This window comes from Balaenoptera ricei, chromosome 1, assembly GCF_028023285.1.
Source record: "Balaenoptera ricei isolate mBalRic1 chromosome 1, mBalRic1.hap2, whole genome shotgun sequence".
Classification (NCBI taxonomy): Eukaryota; Metazoa; Chordata; class Mammalia; order Artiodactyla; family Balaenopteridae; genus Balaenoptera; species Balaenoptera ricei.
Genome location: NC_082639.1, coordinates 118,989,304 through 119,007,609, shown reverse-complemented (window position 1 = coordinate 119,007,609; position 18,306 = coordinate 118,989,304). Strand labels below are relative to the sequence as shown.

The 18,306-nt window shown below is 44.0% G+C and overlaps 1 protein-coding gene and 1 non-coding gene across 9 annotated transcripts in view; one reads left to right on the top strand and one right to left on the bottom strand.

The window, feature by feature from the left end:
• Positions 1-18,306, bottom strand: part of LOC132372880 (carboxyl-terminal PDZ ligand of neuronal nitric oxide synthase protein) — a 304,178-nt gene that overhangs the window by 164,514 nt on the left and 121,358 nt on the right. The gene's annotated exons all lie outside the window — the stretch shown is intronic.
• TRNAE-UUC (transfer RNA glutamic acid (anticodon UUC)) lies at positions 12,353-12,425 on the top strand. Its single transcript has one exon. It is a non-coding gene; the product is annotated as a tRNA-Glu (tRNA).

Sequence of the window (18,306 nt, the reverse complement as noted above, 5' to 3'; positions counted from 1 at the left end):
AAGACTCCAAAAACTGTACATGAAAAACTGTTTTAGGCCAAGTCATCAGCAAATGCTCTGGTAGGCCAGAGAAGAGAAATTTGAAAGTGACTGCAAAAGCAGAGTGGGAGCCACTGTACTCAGAACTGCATCTGTGCTCCAGCAGATGAAGCACGTGGCAGCAACCCCATGATGGTAATGGATGGGGCTAGAGGGGGCAGGCTGGCCTGGACACTCCTGACAACCTGCCCCGCTCCCCCGAGAGGCTAGATTCCAGGAACAGCAGGAGGCTGGAGTCAGGAGGCCATTCAGTGAGGGAAACTGGTCTTAAATAGGTACTCCTGCTAACTAGCAAACCACATGTGTGATCACCTCCCCCAGAGACCACCGAGCACCTAATCAATCCTGAAGATGTTCTCACAAGACCTGCCGGAAAATGACACCTACAGGACCTGGCCCAGGGTGGCGGTAGGAGTATGAACAACAGTGGGATAACAGTCACACCTGTCATCATTATTATGAAATTCTTAGTGTGATCGCTTAAGGCACAACCAGAGGGGCTTGATTTCAAGTGGGTAAGAAAGCTCAAAACACTGTCGCGGCAGTGCATTCATTATTAGCCTGACATTTTTGAGGTTGATGGTGTGGCCCCACTTTCACAGATAGGCAAACAGGCTCAGTAAAGGACAAGTGACTTCCCATATCAACCCCAAGCGAGAACTCAGGTCATCAGGCTCCCAGCCAAAGATTCTTGCTCCTAGAGCAGTGATTTTCAAATGTTTAAAGTCTCCGAACGGTTTCAAACAGAATCTTCCCTGGAAGCTCAAACTAAGTCAAAAGTAGAACTGATCTCTCTGATGGACGCAGTGGTAGGGCTCAGGTTCAAATCCCAACTTGGCCACTTCCAGCTGTGACGTCTTGAGGATGTTAGTCTCTCCAAGACTCACTTTCTTCATATCTAACAAGAGGGATAATATTGCCTCCCTCACGGTTATTTATGAGAAATAAAATGAGACTATGTAAAGTTCCCAGATGCTCGATCCGTGGAGGTCATTATTATTATTGCTACCACTGTATCTGTGGGTAGGAAGGAAGCTGCTGTAACTCAGCAACTGGTGCAATGTCATTCCCAATCATGGTCATAAACCAGGCAGCAGAGAAGCCAAAGGTTAATTTAAAAAACTGATGCCAATCCAATTAGAGAAATATACATAATAGGGAAAAAGAGAAAGAGGAAAGTGTACATGCATGTTTAATTACATTCATAGAGTTAACAGGGAGGCTGTGCCCTTCGCTCTGGCACCAGTGAGTCAGCCACGTACACTCACTCTGCATCTTTGGCACCAACAATAATTAGGACCTCCATATGCATTCAAACACACTGCTGGCTGACCCAGATGCCCACAACAGATGTGTCAGGGCCAAGATGGGAAGTGGTAGGATACAATGAAAAGAGTACCAATGTGGCGTTGGACAAAAAAGTTTGATCTTGCTAGATTTGTCCTCTGAGGCTCAGCTTCTTCATCTAAGGAGATGACACACAGAAGTACCAGCTGGACCCATCATCACACAACAGGCACCAGATAAACAGGAATGCCCTTCCTCCCTTCTAAGTCACTCACTTGGGGCCCCTTCTCTAACCAGCAGGAAAAGATCTGATGATAGAGTGTCTCTATAAATGATAACAGTACCCACAATAATAATACTTATAAATGTGCCAAGCCCTCCTTTAAAAATGCTACATACCACGTATTTTATATGCCCCTATACCACGGGAAAGAATGGGAAACAATATATATGAAAAACATTAGAGCACCAAGACACCTGAAGATAAACTGAAACTCTTTGGGCTGTCTAAATAAAGAATAAATCCATGTTGCTATATCCATGTGGATGTATATAAAAAAAAATGCTACATAATGTTAACTCATTTAATCCTACCATAACCACAAGATCATAAAGTACTGTTACCCTGCTTTCACATTTATAGCAGAGGAAACCAAGGCACAGAGAAGCTAAGAAACTAGCCCAAGGTCACACAGCTGGTAACAGTACTGTCAAGATTTGAACCCAGGCTACCTGGTTCCAGAGTCAGTTCTTATATTATAATACTATTAGTATAATGCTTATACCTCTCTTATTGAATGTAAGTATTTTCTTTTACATTCCGTAGTACAGTTGACCCTTGAACAACAAAGGGCTTAGGGGCTTTGGCCCTCTGCACAGCTGAAAATCCACATATAACTTACAATCAGCCCCCTGTATCTGTAGTTCCTCTGTATCCACCGTTCTGCATCTACAGATTCAACCAACCACAGGTTATGTAGTACTGTGGTATTTACTACAGAAAAACATCCATATATAAGTGGACCAATGCAGTTCGAAGCCGTGCTGTTCAAGGGTCAACTATACTCCTAGAATTACAAAAGGCTTGCCATGCTATCTGCAAATACACTTGTGAGGTTGGTAGGACAAATTTTAATATTCCCATTTGGCAGATGAATAAATCAAAGCACAAAGGTTAAGTGACCTGCCTAAAGTATAGAGTGGGAATTAGGGGCAGGGCTGAGATTAAAATGCAGGTCACCAAGAGTCAAACTCTAGAAGTAAATGGTCCAGTGATTGTCTAGGCACTGAAAATAAATTTCATAGGTGTCATCAACATGCCCCCATCAGCGGTACTTCCCCACGCTGCTTTGGCCAGGGCAGAGGTAAAGGACACACTGGTCCCGAAACAATCTCCAGCCCCACCCTAGACATTCTCCTCTCATAGCAATTGTGTAAAGAAGCTTTTTCCTTCTTGCTGGTGGGCCCACCACACATCAGCCCAATGAGGTCACCAGCAGAGGTAAGAGTGGAAATGGGACACAGGTGGCTCAGGGTGGTGAGCAACTAATGAGAAAGAACCTGGAGAAAGCAGTGCGGGGATGAGCATCACGAAGAGAAGGGAAAGGAGTGTAAACAAATGTCAATGGGCTCTGAAGAGCCATGACAGGAAGGAGGGAGAAGAAGAAGAAAGTGTAGCTGGAGCTCTCTGGCAGGAAACGGAAGTGCACGTGAGGCTCTCTGCACCACCCTCCACCTACAGTCCCACAGAGGGGGGCAAACACACAGAGAAGCCGGACTCCCATCAGAGGCTGGCAAACGAAGAGCAAGTATAATCAAGCAAAGGATACGTGCTGAGAAAGAGAGCTGATGAAAGCCCTCCAAGATGCTAACAAAACAAGGAAGCTAAGATCGTGAGTTGTCGTTTTTCCTTTCCTCTTTTTTTCCAGTGTTTCTGTAAGAAGGTTATAGTACTTTATAAATACTGAAAGGTGCCAGCTTGAGCCTAAGGTGCCTTCGCCTGAGGATTTAGGCCTATCTGGGCGTGGTGAAGGACCTCAGGGGCCACTCTGCTGGAAGACCATCTGGAATATGGACGAAAGGGCCTGCTGGAAGTGAATGTATCTTCAGGGGAGAGAGTGGGGTCCTTAGACTTGAGCCAGTTCACAGGGCCTGGGCAGGGAGCAGAGCAGTTCTGAGCATAACACAGTGCTGGTCACTCTGTTTTCTGGCCTGGCGTTCATACACTCACGTTTGCATCTTAGGAAAAGAGCAAATTTCAGGACATCAGAGCACAGCAGACAACACAGCCCCAGGGCTCACGAAAGGAGTCTAGCCCAAAGCCGCAAGTGAAGGTCTCACCACTCCAGTGGAGGGCACAGCACAGTGTTGCCACCCGGAGGTGCCAGTGGATCACTAGTGTGGCACAACAAGACAGCACTCAATAGCCCAGCGGCATGACCGCAGTACGGTGCCAACTGGCCCAACTCTGGTAAGCATCAGGGAGACCCAGTCCGAGGGCCCTAGCAGGGCACTTTCTGGGACTTTCTGGGCCCCAAAGCTAGGCTGAGTGCTAGGAATGGTCATCACCACATAGAGAACTCAAAAGGAAGTGGCCTTCAGGACCCATGAGGCACCTCCCAGGGGTGCTCAGAAATACTTGGAGAAGCTTCAAGGGAAAGCAGCATAAAAGTTCTACTGTGGTGGGTAGGGACAGAGCCAGAGGAATATTGTTTTACATTATTAAAGTTTTCTATTTTCGGTGCTCTATTCACCGACTTGGCCTAGAGTGGGGAAAAGTAACATCTTTCAAAAACGTAAGAATTCAGAAATAACAATGGTGAATTAGTAACTCAAAGCAGTTATAAGAGGCCAAAGAAATAGAGAAATATGACTAATAAACACATTTAAGCATATAGATAAAACTCTCACATGTTGTCAGCCATTCTTTATGGAAGGATAGAGTAGATAATTCCATACTGAAAATTAAGTAAAACAGCTCTATAGCTCTACAAAGTGCTTCAAGAACACAATAAAAAAAGTAACAAATATATAAGATGAAAGGCAAAGGAATACACAGTTGACTAATGAAGAAAGTGATATTTCAAAAAATTAAAAAGATGTGCAGGTTGGCAGAAAAGAGGTTAATCAGCCATTTGAACGGTGGAAGGATAAGAACACTGAGATTTATTTTTTAACAGAAGACAAATTATGACAGTAAAAATCAAACCTAGAAGCTAATTAACTCTTCTATCTTCTACTTCACATGGCATTTTATCCCTGCCTTGAGTACAGCATTTACTACTGTGCATTATCATTTCCTTCTTTCTCTCTCCAACTAGACTGTGAGCTGGTTGAGAGCCATGTCTTATAGTCACCTCCTTGTTTCTAGTGTCTAGCACAGTGCCTGGCAAAGAGTAAGCATTAAATTAGTGTTCACTGAATGAGTGAGTGAATAAATGAACAAATGAACCAAAAAGGAAATGTTAAAGGGATTGAAATAAAAGCATATCTATGGAAAACATGGGGAAAAGGAAGCTCTGGTCCCATAAGGCAACCAGAGAAGGCAACTCATACACTTGGCATTTCGTTGAAGTCCATTTTATATATTCCTTAATGGTTTCAGGGGCATATGTCTGTGTCCACCAAGAAGCCTTAGGTCCATAAAGAGCAAGGACCACAAACTTCTACTTCTACGCCCCCCCTTTATAGTGCCTGGCATGCTGCTAGATTTTAGGTCTTAAATAGATATTCATTAAATAGGCTTGAATAAAGAAGATGAGAAGAGACAAGTAAAGTTACTTCTAGCAGGCAAGGTTCTTTCATTTTAATTTATAGGAGAAAGGAGCTGGCTATTTATCAAGCTTCATTGCGACAGGCATTCCTCAGGACAAAGGCAGCCTTTCAGAACTACAAGAGGAGTGGCAGCGCCTTCTCCAGAGTTCCAGGCTTGGTATTTCCAAGGCAGAGCTACGGGTCAATAGTAAAATACGCCGACACAGGCACATGCCCGGGAAGTTGGCACAGCACCTGCCCAGGCTAGGACTGACTCCAGGCAGACTGACCAAAGTCAAGAAAGCTCATATTTCATCCAGAGGAGAATTTAAAAACAATCCAATTAGTCAGGTACGACTGCATTGGGCAATTGCATGTCAAATGAATTCAACAGTGAGGACAGGAAGTAGGGGATGGGAGGGGGAGTGGGCACATCCCTCTTTCAAGAGCACATGACCCAGGTGAAGGTGAAAGGTCTCTGCTTCTTGGATTCGGCAACTCCGGCCACAGCAAAAATGCCTGCATAGGGTCAGTGGGAGAGGCTCCTCTCTTAATGCAAAAATTCCTAAACGGGCAGCTCCCAGCTCCTACCACTAGATTAAAAGAGCGGAACAAAGAAGCTAATTATTAGAAAGGCTCTGAGAGAGGAAGTGCAGTTGGTTATTACAGCTAGCGCTAAGGATGAGAGTTGCCAGGGTATTTAAATATGTACGGAGAATAAAGCAAAAGGAGGCTATGATCGTTAAGTTCATGTCCTAAGGAAACATGCCAGGGTTTTCAGGTAACTCTGGATTCCCTAACCGTACCTAGACTCCTCCAGGTAGGGGAGGTAGGCAGCCAGCCCTGCCCTGATGCCCCCCAGACGCCCTCTAAACCTGCTTTGCCTCAACACAACTCCTGTTCCACCCATATTATTCAAGAGAGTCAGAAATTGTTACACAGAGCAAGAATCAGAAGCTTGTCACTTGAGTGTAGTCATGGAACAGACTTTGAAGGGACAGTCTCTAGACTCATCCAGTAACTGGTATTGCCACATGCAGCTGAGCTTGTCAACCCTGTCCCCTGCACTGCCAGAGCACTCCCAGGAGAGTTTAGAAGCTAGACTTTCACAGAAATAGAAAAAACAATTCCAACCACAAAAGACCCCAAACAGTCAAGCAATCATAAGAAAAAAGAACAAAGCTGGAGGCAACACACTTGCTGATTTCAAGCTATATTACAAAACTATAGTAATCAAAAACAGTATGGTACTGGCATAAAAAGAGATACACAGACCAATGGAATAGGATAGAGAACCCAGAAATAAACCCAAGGCACCAGGAATATACAATGGGGAAAGGATAGTCTCTTCAATAAATGGTTCTAGGAAAACTGGATATCCACATGTCAAAGAATGAAATGGGACCCTTATCTTATCTTACCCCATACACAAAAACCAACTGAAAATGGATTAAAGACTGAAACATAAGACCTGAAACCATAAAACTCCTATAAGAAAACATTAGGGAAAATAATTCTTGATATTAGCCTTGGTAATGATTTTTGGATATGACACCAAAAGCTTAGCCAACAAAAGCAACACCAAACAAGAGGAACTACATCAAAACTAAAAAGCTCATAAACAGCAAAGGAAACCATCAACAAAATGAAAAGGTAATCTATGGATTAGAGAAAATATTTGCAAACCATACATCAGATAAGGGGTTAATATCCAAAATATATAAGGAACTCTGACAACTAAATAGCAAAAGACACAACCCAATTAAAAAATGGGCAAAGGGCCTGATAGACGTTCTTCAGAGATGACATACAAACGGCCAACAGGTACCTAAAAAGGTGTTCAACATCACTAATCATCAGGAAAATAGACATCAAAACCACAATGAGATATCATCTCACACCTGTTCAGATGGCTATTATCAAATACAAACTAACAGACAAAAGATAAGTGTTGGCAAGGATGTGGAGAAAAGGGGATCCCTGTACACTGTTGGTGTGAATGTAAACTGGTGCAGCCACTATGTAAAACAATATGGAACTTCCTCAGTAAAACTACTATATGATTCAGTAATCCCTCTCTTGGGTATATATCCAAAGGAAATGAAATCAATACCTCAAAGAGATATCTGTGCTCCCATGTTCACTGCACATTGTTCACAATAGACAATATATGTAAACAACCTAAGTGTCTCTTAATGAATGAATGGATAAAGAAATAGCATTGTGTGTGTGTACACACACACATAGTGGAATATCATTCAGCTTCACAAAAAAAGATTGCTATCTGCAACAATATGAATGAACATGAAGGACATTATGCTGAGTAAAATAAGCCAGATACACAAAGAAAAAAACTGCATGATTTCACTTACGTGTAGAATCTAAAAAAAGTCTAATACACAGAAGCAGAGAGTAGACTGGTTACCAGGGACAGGGAGGTGGGGGGGAAATGGGGAGACACTGGGCAAAGTTGCAGTTAGGTAGGATGAGTAAGTCTAGAGATCTAATGTATAGCATGATGACTACAGTTAAATAATACTGTATGGAATACTGAAAAATTGCTAAAAGAGTACATTTCAGGTGTTATCACACCAAAAAAAAAAAAAAAAAAGTAACTGTGAGATGTTAACTAGCTCGTCTCTAGTAATCATTTCACTGTATATATGTATATCAAATCATGTTGTACAGCTTTACAGTTTTTAAAAAAGAAACTAGACTGCAGTAGCCAAAGTTCCAGGGAGCAGCCAGGATAGAATGGACTCCAATCAGGAAGGAGGAGATGTATGGATCAATCTCCACAGCCACCCCCTAAGCGATGCCCCACCCCATCCACTCTCCCTTCCTAGGCCTTTACCCGCAGCTAGAACCCCTAACTGTTCCTGCTTCAGGTAAGGGCACAGTGAGGATGTGGGGATAGAGAGAACAGAAATTAGACTCTGTTCCATGAGGGCAGGGCAAGGCCACTTTCCTCACCATTATATTCCAGCATCCAGCTCAGTGCTAAATATTTACTACGTGTCACCTGAATTAAGAGTGAGGTTATACTAGAGAATGGACTTGAGGCTATGGGGAGGGGGAGGGGGAAGGGTAAGCTGGGACGAAGTGAGAGAGTGGCATGGACATATATACACTACCAAACGTAAAATAGATAGCTAGTGGGAAGCAGCCGCATAGCACAGGGAGATCAGCTCGGTGCTTTGTGACCACCTAGAGGGGTGGGATAGGGAAGGTGGGAGGGAGGGAGAGGCAAGAGGGAAGAGATATGGGAACATATGTATATGTATAACTGATTCACTTTGTTACACAGCAGAAACTAACACACCATTGTAAAGCAAGTATACTCCAATAAAGATGTTAAAAAAAAAAAAAAGAGTGAGGTTAACCAGCATGTCAGTTCTAAGAGAGAGGCCTTAAGTTTAAGAGGTGGAATCTACAGAAGACCTGCTCATATCACTGGCCATTAAGTCCCTTGTTCTTTAAATGTCATAGAACACCTTTCCAGTTTGTAGAGAAGCCCATGCAATGAACTATCTCACTCTTTCCCCACCCCTTCAAGTGTGAAATGAAGAACACCCCCCAAGAGAGCAAGGCTAGGGAAGGTTACTCAACAAAATGAGCAAAGCATTCCCTTCTACATTCTCCCAGGAAGTTCATCAGCTCTAATAACAACGAAGGATTGTAAACAGGCTTATGCTCCTGGTTCTGCCACTAGCTAGTCTTAAGACCTCATACCAACCATCAGAACTTTTGCAGTCTTTGTTTTGTCTTCTGTAAAATGATCTTCTGACAGAGGAGGGCAACAAGTACTGAATTTAAACATAAGCCACTCCTTGTAACCTAAATCTGAATCAAGTCCAGGCACTCTTAACCACGCCAGTCCCTTGGTGGCACAGTATCTAGAGACCCTAGACCTTTGTCAGTGTTTTTTTTTTGGTTTTTATTTATTTATTTATTTATTTTTGGCTGTGTTGCGTCTTCATTTCTGTGCGAGGGCTTTCTCTAGTTGCGGCGAGTGGGGGCCACTCTTCATCGCGGTGCGCGGGCCTCTCACTGTCGTGTCCTCTCTTGTTGCGGAGCACAGGCTCCAGACGCGCAGGCTCAGTAGTTGTGGCTCACGGGCCTAGTTGCTCCGCGGCATGTGAGATCTTCCCAGACCAGGGCTCGAACCCACGTCCCCCGCATTGGCAGGCAGATTCTCAACCACTGCGCCACCAGGGAAGCCCCTGTCAGTGTTCTTTAACCAGGAAACAGCGAGCTATCTGTGGACAATGGAATTACATGGAGAGAGAAAGTGGCTCCCTCAAGGCCTCAAATAGTCAAAGAAAAAAAAAAAGCAAGAGTTCTGACAGAAAGAAGACAGCCGTATAACCCATCACCTCACTGTGTTGTTCACACATTACAAGGCGAGTTATTCTTTGTCTTCTGAAGTTGAAGAAAATCACCAATAAGTAAGTGCTAGACTGAACTGAGTCCCCCTGAATTCATATGTTGAAGCCCTAACACCCAAAGTGACTGCATTTGGAAAAGGAGCTTTTAGGAGGTAATTATTGTTAAATGAGGTCTTAAGGGTACGGTCCTAACTGATAGGATGGTAGGATGGATAGCCTTAAAGGAGAAGAAAGATCTTTCTCTCCCCATGTCCATGTACCGAGGAAAAGGCCATGTGAGGACACAGAGAGAGGACAATTGTCTACAACCCAAGGAGAGAGTTCTCACTGGACACCAAATCTGCTCATACATCATCTTGGACTTCCAGCCTCCAGAACTGTGAGAAAATAAATGTCTGTTGTTTAAGCCACCCAGCCTATGGTATTTTACGGTACTGTTATGGCGACCTGAGCTAAGACAGTAAGAGATCCAAGTAGCTCTTCCCAACGTCAAATGCCATTCGCCCTCATTTCCAAAACCAGAAGGGTCCATAGTGGATTCATGATCTCCATGTAAAACTATGGGTGGGATGAGAAGAGGGATGAAAGCAGTAAGAGCACAATAGTGAGAGGTAGGGTAAGGGCAGGGGAGCAGCAGATTGACCAACTTCCTTCAAATGGTACGACACCTGGTGCTTTAGGACCCAGCTAGTTCAGCAGCCCCTGACAGACGGTTCATGCACTGTGCTACACTGGTTGTCTGCAACAGCAGGGATGAAGAAATAAAGGCAGTCAGTGGAAAGAGGAAGCAGTGTCATGGAACAATCTGGGTATATCACCCTCGCCCTACCATCCAAATAAAGCTGACCTCCCATTCCACAGGCAGGGAAGTATGGGCATGAATGCCCAGGGAAGGCCCCCCGAAAAGGAGCCACTGCCATGGCCTCAGCAGACGATTACCTCGAGGTAATTACAAGTGGCATAAATATATCCAGTCAATTACAGAGTGGAACCGGCGCTCTGTGGAGCCCTACAAAAATGCTCCAAAAATGGAAAGCAAGGACTTCACAGAAAGATGCTGGCCTCAGAAAGCACAGCAATGTGAGAGACATGGGCCTGAAAGAAATCATCTCCAGAGAAAGTAGATTAATTTTGGTTCTCAGTCACAGCCAATTCCCATGACAGCTGATTCAGAGCCATGAGGAGATAGACAGACGGTGACAGGGGAAACAGCATGGCTTTTGCTTGCTGCTCAGTAAGGCAGGACAGCTCACAGTGAGAGAGGCAAGCAGAGCTGTGGGTTCAGCATGGGGGCCAGTCCCTGGCCCGTGAAGGTCAAGGCTGGGGCCCCACAGCCAGTGCACCACAGAGATTTTCTTGACACATCTCTGAGCGCCTACATTTCAGGCCACACCCCACTTGAAAGCTGTTTCTGAAAAAATATAACTAAAAGCAATGCTCTCTCTGCCTCAGAGCCCTCACTTTAACATCCATCTCCACCAAGCAATCTCTTCCCCTTCCCTTTTCAAGGATCTCTTCCCCTTCCCTTTTCAAGGATCTCAAGATATAAGTAATAAAAAAACAAAAACAAAAACAGAATTTTAAAAAATTCGCAGGGTCAGAAAGGACTTCAAGTCACCTAGTCTGATCACTCATTGGATAACTCAGTTTCAGCCAGGCAAGGCTGATCACCTCAGCTAGAATACCCCCAGTGATGAAACTCCTTCCCTCTAAAGCTTATTTCACTTTCCAGCAACTCTGATAGCTAGAAAATTCTTCTACTGAGCCAGAATCTGCCTTCCTATCACTTGGTTCTACTCTCAAGGTATCAAAGAACAACTCCAATCTCTCAGCTTCATGGCAGCCTTTCTAAAAGTTGAAGATGGCTAGCAAGAGAGTAGTCTTCACAAAGTGTTGGGAGACCTTGGCCCAACGTTCTAATCAAGTCTTCTTCCATGAGTATAAAAGAAGTGTGCTTCAGGCTAAAATTTTCAAGTCATAAATGTTCAGAGGTAGAACGGATGGTAAAGATCATCTAATTCATTTCTCTCCCTTCACAGGTGAAACCAGGCCCAGAGAGGAGTTACTACCTTGCCCAGGCCCTCATAGCTACTTAGTGGTGTATCCCAGCTTAGATCTGAGCTCTCATTTCCAGAGCTCTTTGTACTGAATTCTCCTGGAACACCACTTCTCCTAATTTTCCCCAACAGAACCTTGCTCTGTCCTCACTGTCACCTTACTACACACACACTCTCACAAACACACACACTCCCAACTTAAAAACTTAGACCTTTAGCCTTTGTTTACCCTGGTACAACCGTACATGTAAAACTGAGTCCCTGGGACACTTGGGCCACCTATTGGTGTCCATCCCTGGAAGGGCAGAGCAAATACTTCTTGAAACTATTCCTAAGCAAATTTAGCACCACCTTGTGCAAAAACGACAAACAGAGGCCTCGTGGAGTTTTAAGGCCGTAAATGAGATTCCAGAGGAGGAAAAAAAATGTACCCATAAGTCTATTATATTAATCAATTTTTTCCAAAGGAAATCTAAACAAGGGATGTGGGATTTGCTCATTTGCTTGCAGTACTGGCATTCAGAAAGTAGGAGACTCCAGACCTGAGAGTTAGCAAGGAAGGCAAAATGAAAACCAGGAAATTCTAAGCATTTATTTAATGCATGCTAACTGAGGATAATGAAGATAGCCTTGAATTTTTTGTTCTTCCCGGCCTCAGCTGAAGGTGGTACAACGAGGAAAATGAGCCGAGCAGATTGAGTGAACAAACATCTATGAATTAGACATGTACTCTATGGCCAGTACACAGGCATTGTGGAGATAAAGAAAATTCTCCCCCCGGAATTTATAACCTAACTGAGAAGACAAGAAATAGGCAGTGCTGGGAATTCCCTGGTGGTCCAGTGGTTAGGACTTGGCGCTTTCACTGCCATGGTCCCAGGTTCAATCCCTGGTTGGGGAACTAAGATCCCACAAGCTGTGCAGCAAGGCCAAAAATAAATAAATAAAAAACAAAACAAAAACAAAACAAAACAAAAAAAACCAGAGCCAATCAAAATAGTTTTCTGACAAAAGAAATATTTTAGAGGGAGGGAGGGAGGGGGGTAGGGGTAGTGCCTAGAACAGAGTAAATCAGTGGTTCTCAACCAGGAGTGATTTTTGCCCTTCAGGGTACATTTGGCAATGTCTGAGGACATTCTGGGTTGTCACAACTGGAGGGTGCTATTGGCATATAGTGGATAACGGCCAGGGATGCTGTTAAACATCCTACAGTGCACAGAATGGTCCCCACAGCAAAGAATTGTCTGGTTCAAAACGACAGTAGGGATGAGGTTGAGAAACGCAGAAGTACATGCTCAAAAAATGATGGTTACATTGAATTAGAATTAATCCAATCCAATATTTATTGAGCATATGCATGTGTCAGGCACTGTTATAAGCGCTCAAGAATTATAGATGAGTTAGACATGTATCTTCTCTCAAGGCTACATAAAGCAATGATAAAAATACAGGTGGGATGCGATCCAAAGTTAAATTGGGTGGATAAGTGCTTCAGGATTCTGAGAAGGGTGTGACGCCTGTAAGCCAACATGCATCAGGAAGAAGATGGGCCCCAAGCTTGGTCTTGGAGGAAAGATGAGATTTGGACAGGCAAGCTGGGGGTGCTCTGGCAGGTGAGCAGGCTGAGTTAAGAGACAGCAGCAGCACCACCGGCCTCACTATGAGAAATGCACACCTGATGGACGCACAAAGAGCACCTCTGGTTCTCCAGAACCACGGCTAGCCACAGAAGCCAAGGCTGGGCAGGACCTATGCATCTTTATCTCCTACCTCTGTTCATCAATGTCTGCAACAGGATATGGAGTTAATGAATGAATATGAAATCATTAGAAAATGACAATAAAAACAAGAACTACCATTTAATGAGCATTTGCTCCACGTCAGATAGTTTGCTTCACACTTTATCAGCAGTATCTCATTCAATCCTTGCCACAACCCTGGCAAGTACATAGTATTACGCCTCTTAATATGAGGAAACTGAGTGATGGAATGAAAAGATAAATGAACAAATGAGTCGATCAAGAAACAGCTTGAACAGCTCTGCTTCTCTCTCATCCTAACCTCGGATCTTCTCGACTCCTACCATTGCCCAGCTTTCCAGCTTGCTCCTCCTTTCAGAAGATTTACATGTGAGGTAGCTGACCAGAATCTAATTTGAAAAGCATAGGTGTCCCGTGGGTAGATGGTCATTTTGTGACGGTCCCTAAGGCCATTGCGGCACCGGCACTATGTCTAGAACTTCCAAGAATTTCTGCTGGCCAGAGGCAGCAGCATCACAAAAGGGAAGGGAGCAAGGATGCTGTTCTAGGACATCCTCAGGGAAAACGCTCAGGATCCCTGGTCCACATTAACACAAGGCAACAGCACACAGCGGCTTCTCTTCACTAGCACATTCAGCAGACCCTCTAATTATGTGATAAAAATCCTACTGGCGACTGCTTTTTCTAGAGCAGCACATTACCATCATCCAAATATTTCTCAGTCTCTAAATAATAGGGTAGTTTTACTGGGCAAGTTATCTGCAGCAGCTGCAACAGCACAAATAGGTGCTGAATAATCCCTCCTATTTATACAGTCCTCCTACCGTTTATAGGATACTCTAGGGGCTTTATTTCATTGGATCCAAGCAATCATGTTATAAGACAGGTCACCTTATTTCCATTTTACGGTGGAAGAACCGAGGCTCAGAGATGTGAAGTGAATGGCCCATGGTCATACAGCAAGGTCTTCCGACCACAGCTGCCCTTTCCAGTAATCCTGATATGTACCAACCACTTGGCATGGCACCTTAGCCATGGGGCAATTTTCACTCTCTGTTCCTTTCCTACTTAATGTGTAAACAAATAATTCCTACTTGTATGTCAATTTTAAAAAATCACTGTGATACAAAGCCTGGTACAAAAACAATCCCCTTCTCTTATTAGAACAAGCTCAGCCTATTTCAAGGGTTGGCACACTTTCTGTACAAGGTCAGATAACAAATATCTTAGGCTTTGTAGGACAGACTGTCTATCACAACTACTCAAGTCTGTCCTTGTAGTGCAAAAGCAGTCACAGACAATCGAAACATGAATGGGCGTGGCTATGTTCCAATAAACTTTATGAAAACAGTTGGGGTGGGGGGTGGCTAGTTTTCTGACCCCTAAATTAAATCATAAGGTCTTCCCATCTGTTGTGGACTGAATTCATGTGTTGAAGCCCTAACCTCCAATGTGGCTGTATTTGGAGACAGGGCCTTTAGGGAGCTGATTAAGGTTAAATGAGGTCATAAGAGTAGAGCCCAATCCAGTAGGGCTCCTGTCCTTATAAGAAGAGGAAGAGACACCAAGAGTATGTGTGCACAGAGAAAAGGCCGTGTGAGGACAGAGTGAGAAGGAGGCCGTCAAAAGCCAGGAAAAGAGGCCTCACCAGAAACCAACTCTGACGGCACCTTGATCTTGGACTTCCAGCCTCCAGAACTGTGAGTAAATAAATTCCTGTTGTTTAAGCCACCAAGTCTGTGGGATTCTGTTACGGCAAATCAGTCTGCAGCCCAAGAAGACTAACATACTATCCTCTTACAAATCTGATCAACCCACAGAAGTCAGATCGCCTATAAATTAGGAATCAGAAAAATATGAAATTTTTATTAAAAGGAAATAGGTTTAAAATACCTTAGTCCATTTTCCTTTCCAGAGCTCCCTGAATTAAAGATCCCTTTATCCTATTCTAACCACTTGGCTCAACACTGTTTCTTTTCCTTGTTCCTCTGAGTTTTCCAGTTACTTAGATAACATTCCCTAAAAGTCTTTATGCCACTGTTTTGCCTTCCAAAATGTAAATAGACACTCCCAGGTCCCTCACAAAGTGGTCTTCACTTGAGCACTATAAACAATTGCTCTGCTAAGGGAGAGTGATCAAACGAATGCACAACTTTGATTCCTGATATCTAGATTCCTGGTTAATACTGTAGGAGAGCGAATACGACTCTAATAAGTCTGAAATGATCGTCTTAAATTGAGGGAGAAATGAACCTTTAGAACAGTTTGCAAGAGACATCTGAAGAAGGGCAATAAAGAGCCACCAATAGGCGCCAAAAGCATTACTTGCTTATAGAGCAAGGTCGTCTATAGAGTTCAGAACTTTGCAGGGTGGTTCTCACAGCAGAGCTAGCAATTACAACCTGGCTGACCTACAGCAAGACAGCTACAATTCCCCAACCTATAATTCTGTGCCAATCACCCTTTCTGCAGACCTCCAAAGTCCTTCTTAATAAAAAGATCCAATGGTGATGACACTAGAATACTCCCTGGAGAGGATGTTATGTCATTCTGGATGAAAAACAGAAATGGAAACACAAGCGTGGCAATATTAGAGCGGTTTTCGGAAAGCGAGGCAAGGAAAACTCTAACTTTGAATCCCATTTTCAAGAAGTATCTTGCTTGTTAACAAGTTGTGCTTTCTCTGGTCCCCATTCACTTAACAGTTACTCTCATTCCAAAGAGGGGGAAAAAGGTGGTATGGCAGGTAGAAAAAGAGAGCCAAGCTCCTTCCTAATGCTTTGTCTTGCAACCAAGTAGCACAAGTCAACACCACTCCCCATTAGATAAACAGCCACACCATCGAAAACAAATTCAAGAGTATTTCTTAAAAACTCCTAAAATAAAACTCAAACTGATCCTGGAACTGTGCGAAGAAATGAGGTAATACGTGTATTCAAGCACAAGCAAGACTAACACACAGTAATCAATAAATGTTTGCTTAATAAATGTATAAATTATCACCAGGAACCAGCTTCCCGTCCAGGGCTCACAAGGCTTCTTTTCACTTTCTAATCCATTAAGAAGCTGGACATCGGTTCTGTTTCGTCTCCAGAACCAACTGATTAGCACTCTGATTTCTGGCGATATATTTGTGCTAAATGAGGTCATCAAAACAGTTCTGATAACTTGTGTCCTTCAGCCTCATGAATGCTTGGTTGTATAGAGAACCCAGGTATTTTCTTATTCACTTCAGCAAAAACCTAAGATAAATTTCAGCAGCTTCTTCTCAAAGTTTCCCAGTCCTACCCATGAACAAATCACCATCCATTCACATCCCACACAAGCACCCACAGCCTCACGTGTGCACAGAGAATCTCCAGACAACTGCAGCGTCACCAACCCGGGGATTCAGATTCATAATGATTTCTAAGAATTAAGAAAAGTGAGAGCTTGACATCTACATTCCTCCATCCCACTCCCTTCTGAAAACCACTCAGACAGCTGGGGGCCGCTGCACTGATCAAAAGCTGGGACTCCACACCTTGGGGCAAAAGCACTAACACAGAACATGCCCAAAGCAGACACGCATAGGATAATGCCAAAGGGACAGGCTGACGTGGAGCGCCTTCCTCCCAGCGCCTACCGTGAACTCCGCTCAGGGTGACCACACCACTCTGACACCCACTGGCCATTTGCTGGACTTGGGTTCCATACTCAGTCACCACCTGCCCAGACAGAGGGCACACGCATAAGCCATTTTTACCTTTTCCACCATTAGTGACTAGCCATTCAGTCTCTCAGTCAAAAGAGGGACAAAAATTGGAGGAAGTGACATGTAAGCTGAAATCTGAAAGATGACTCAAAGGTTTGGGGTTGAGGGTGAAGCAGAAATAAACTACACCCGGGAAGGTCTGAAGGCAGGCGAAGGCATGGTGTAACCGAAAGAAGTCCAACTGTAATGTAGAGCCACAAAGAAGGAAGGGAAAAAATAAAGTGGCGAAATCAGCTGGAGCCAGATCACTCCTATGTGCCTTTTTCAGTTACATGAAGGAGTTTAGCGCATCCCAAGAGCAGGGCTGAAGCAGGGCAAGTGGCATGACGGGACTTGCACTTTTAGGAAGAGCAGTCTACGGAAGATGCAGAGGAGAGCTGCAAGGCGAGGCTGCTGCAGTAACATAAGCCAAGCTGAAGGGGGCCTGTGGTGGCAATGGATGTGAAGGAGAATCCGCATTTATTTCACGCTTTTTGAGGTCCAGATTTTTATGTGCAAAGACTCAGTGGTTCTTGAATATCCTACCAACCTCCTTTTTTGGGCTCCTCTACCAAAGAGGAAAAAGACCAATTCCTCTGGGGCCTTACTGAACGGGACATAATTACCCCTTTCAGAAGGGATGTGGCCCTTGCTTTTACGCCCTAGGTGCTCAACCCTTAACACATCATCTTACATTTATGTGGTGCTATCGCGTGCGTTTTCATTTCATTTTATCCCCCAACCCCAAACCCTCTGAGAGAGGCAGAACTGCTACATTAGCCCTCTTTAAATAATGAGGAGGTGTTCAGAAAGCAGATGCAAAATCAGCTTCTAAAGCCTTGGTGAGTGACTCTGGGGGTGGACTTTGCAAATCAGTTGGAAAAAGAGAGAGAGAGACAGTACCCTTTGATTACATTCCCTGAGTGCCTCCATGTCTGGCTTCCACACTACTTCCTCTAACAACTTTTCACTATACATTTTACCTTTTAAAAACTGCTGGAAAGCAGATGCTTTGGAGGATGTGCCCCAGGAGGAGAAACTGCTCCCTGATCCCAGCTGTGCTTTGATCACTGCCATTAGGGCACACTGCGCTAGGGTACCAGTGCTGGAACCTGGATGAGAATTCACATCCTTTCACTCCTATTCATCCATTCATTACCTGGATGAATGAAGAGACATATGGACAAGCACAGAGATGGAAAGATGGACCAAGGGACAACCCCTTAAGGCTCTGTAATCCACCTCCTTTGTCTAATAAAAAAAACTTCAGTGGAAAAATTTTCACGTCA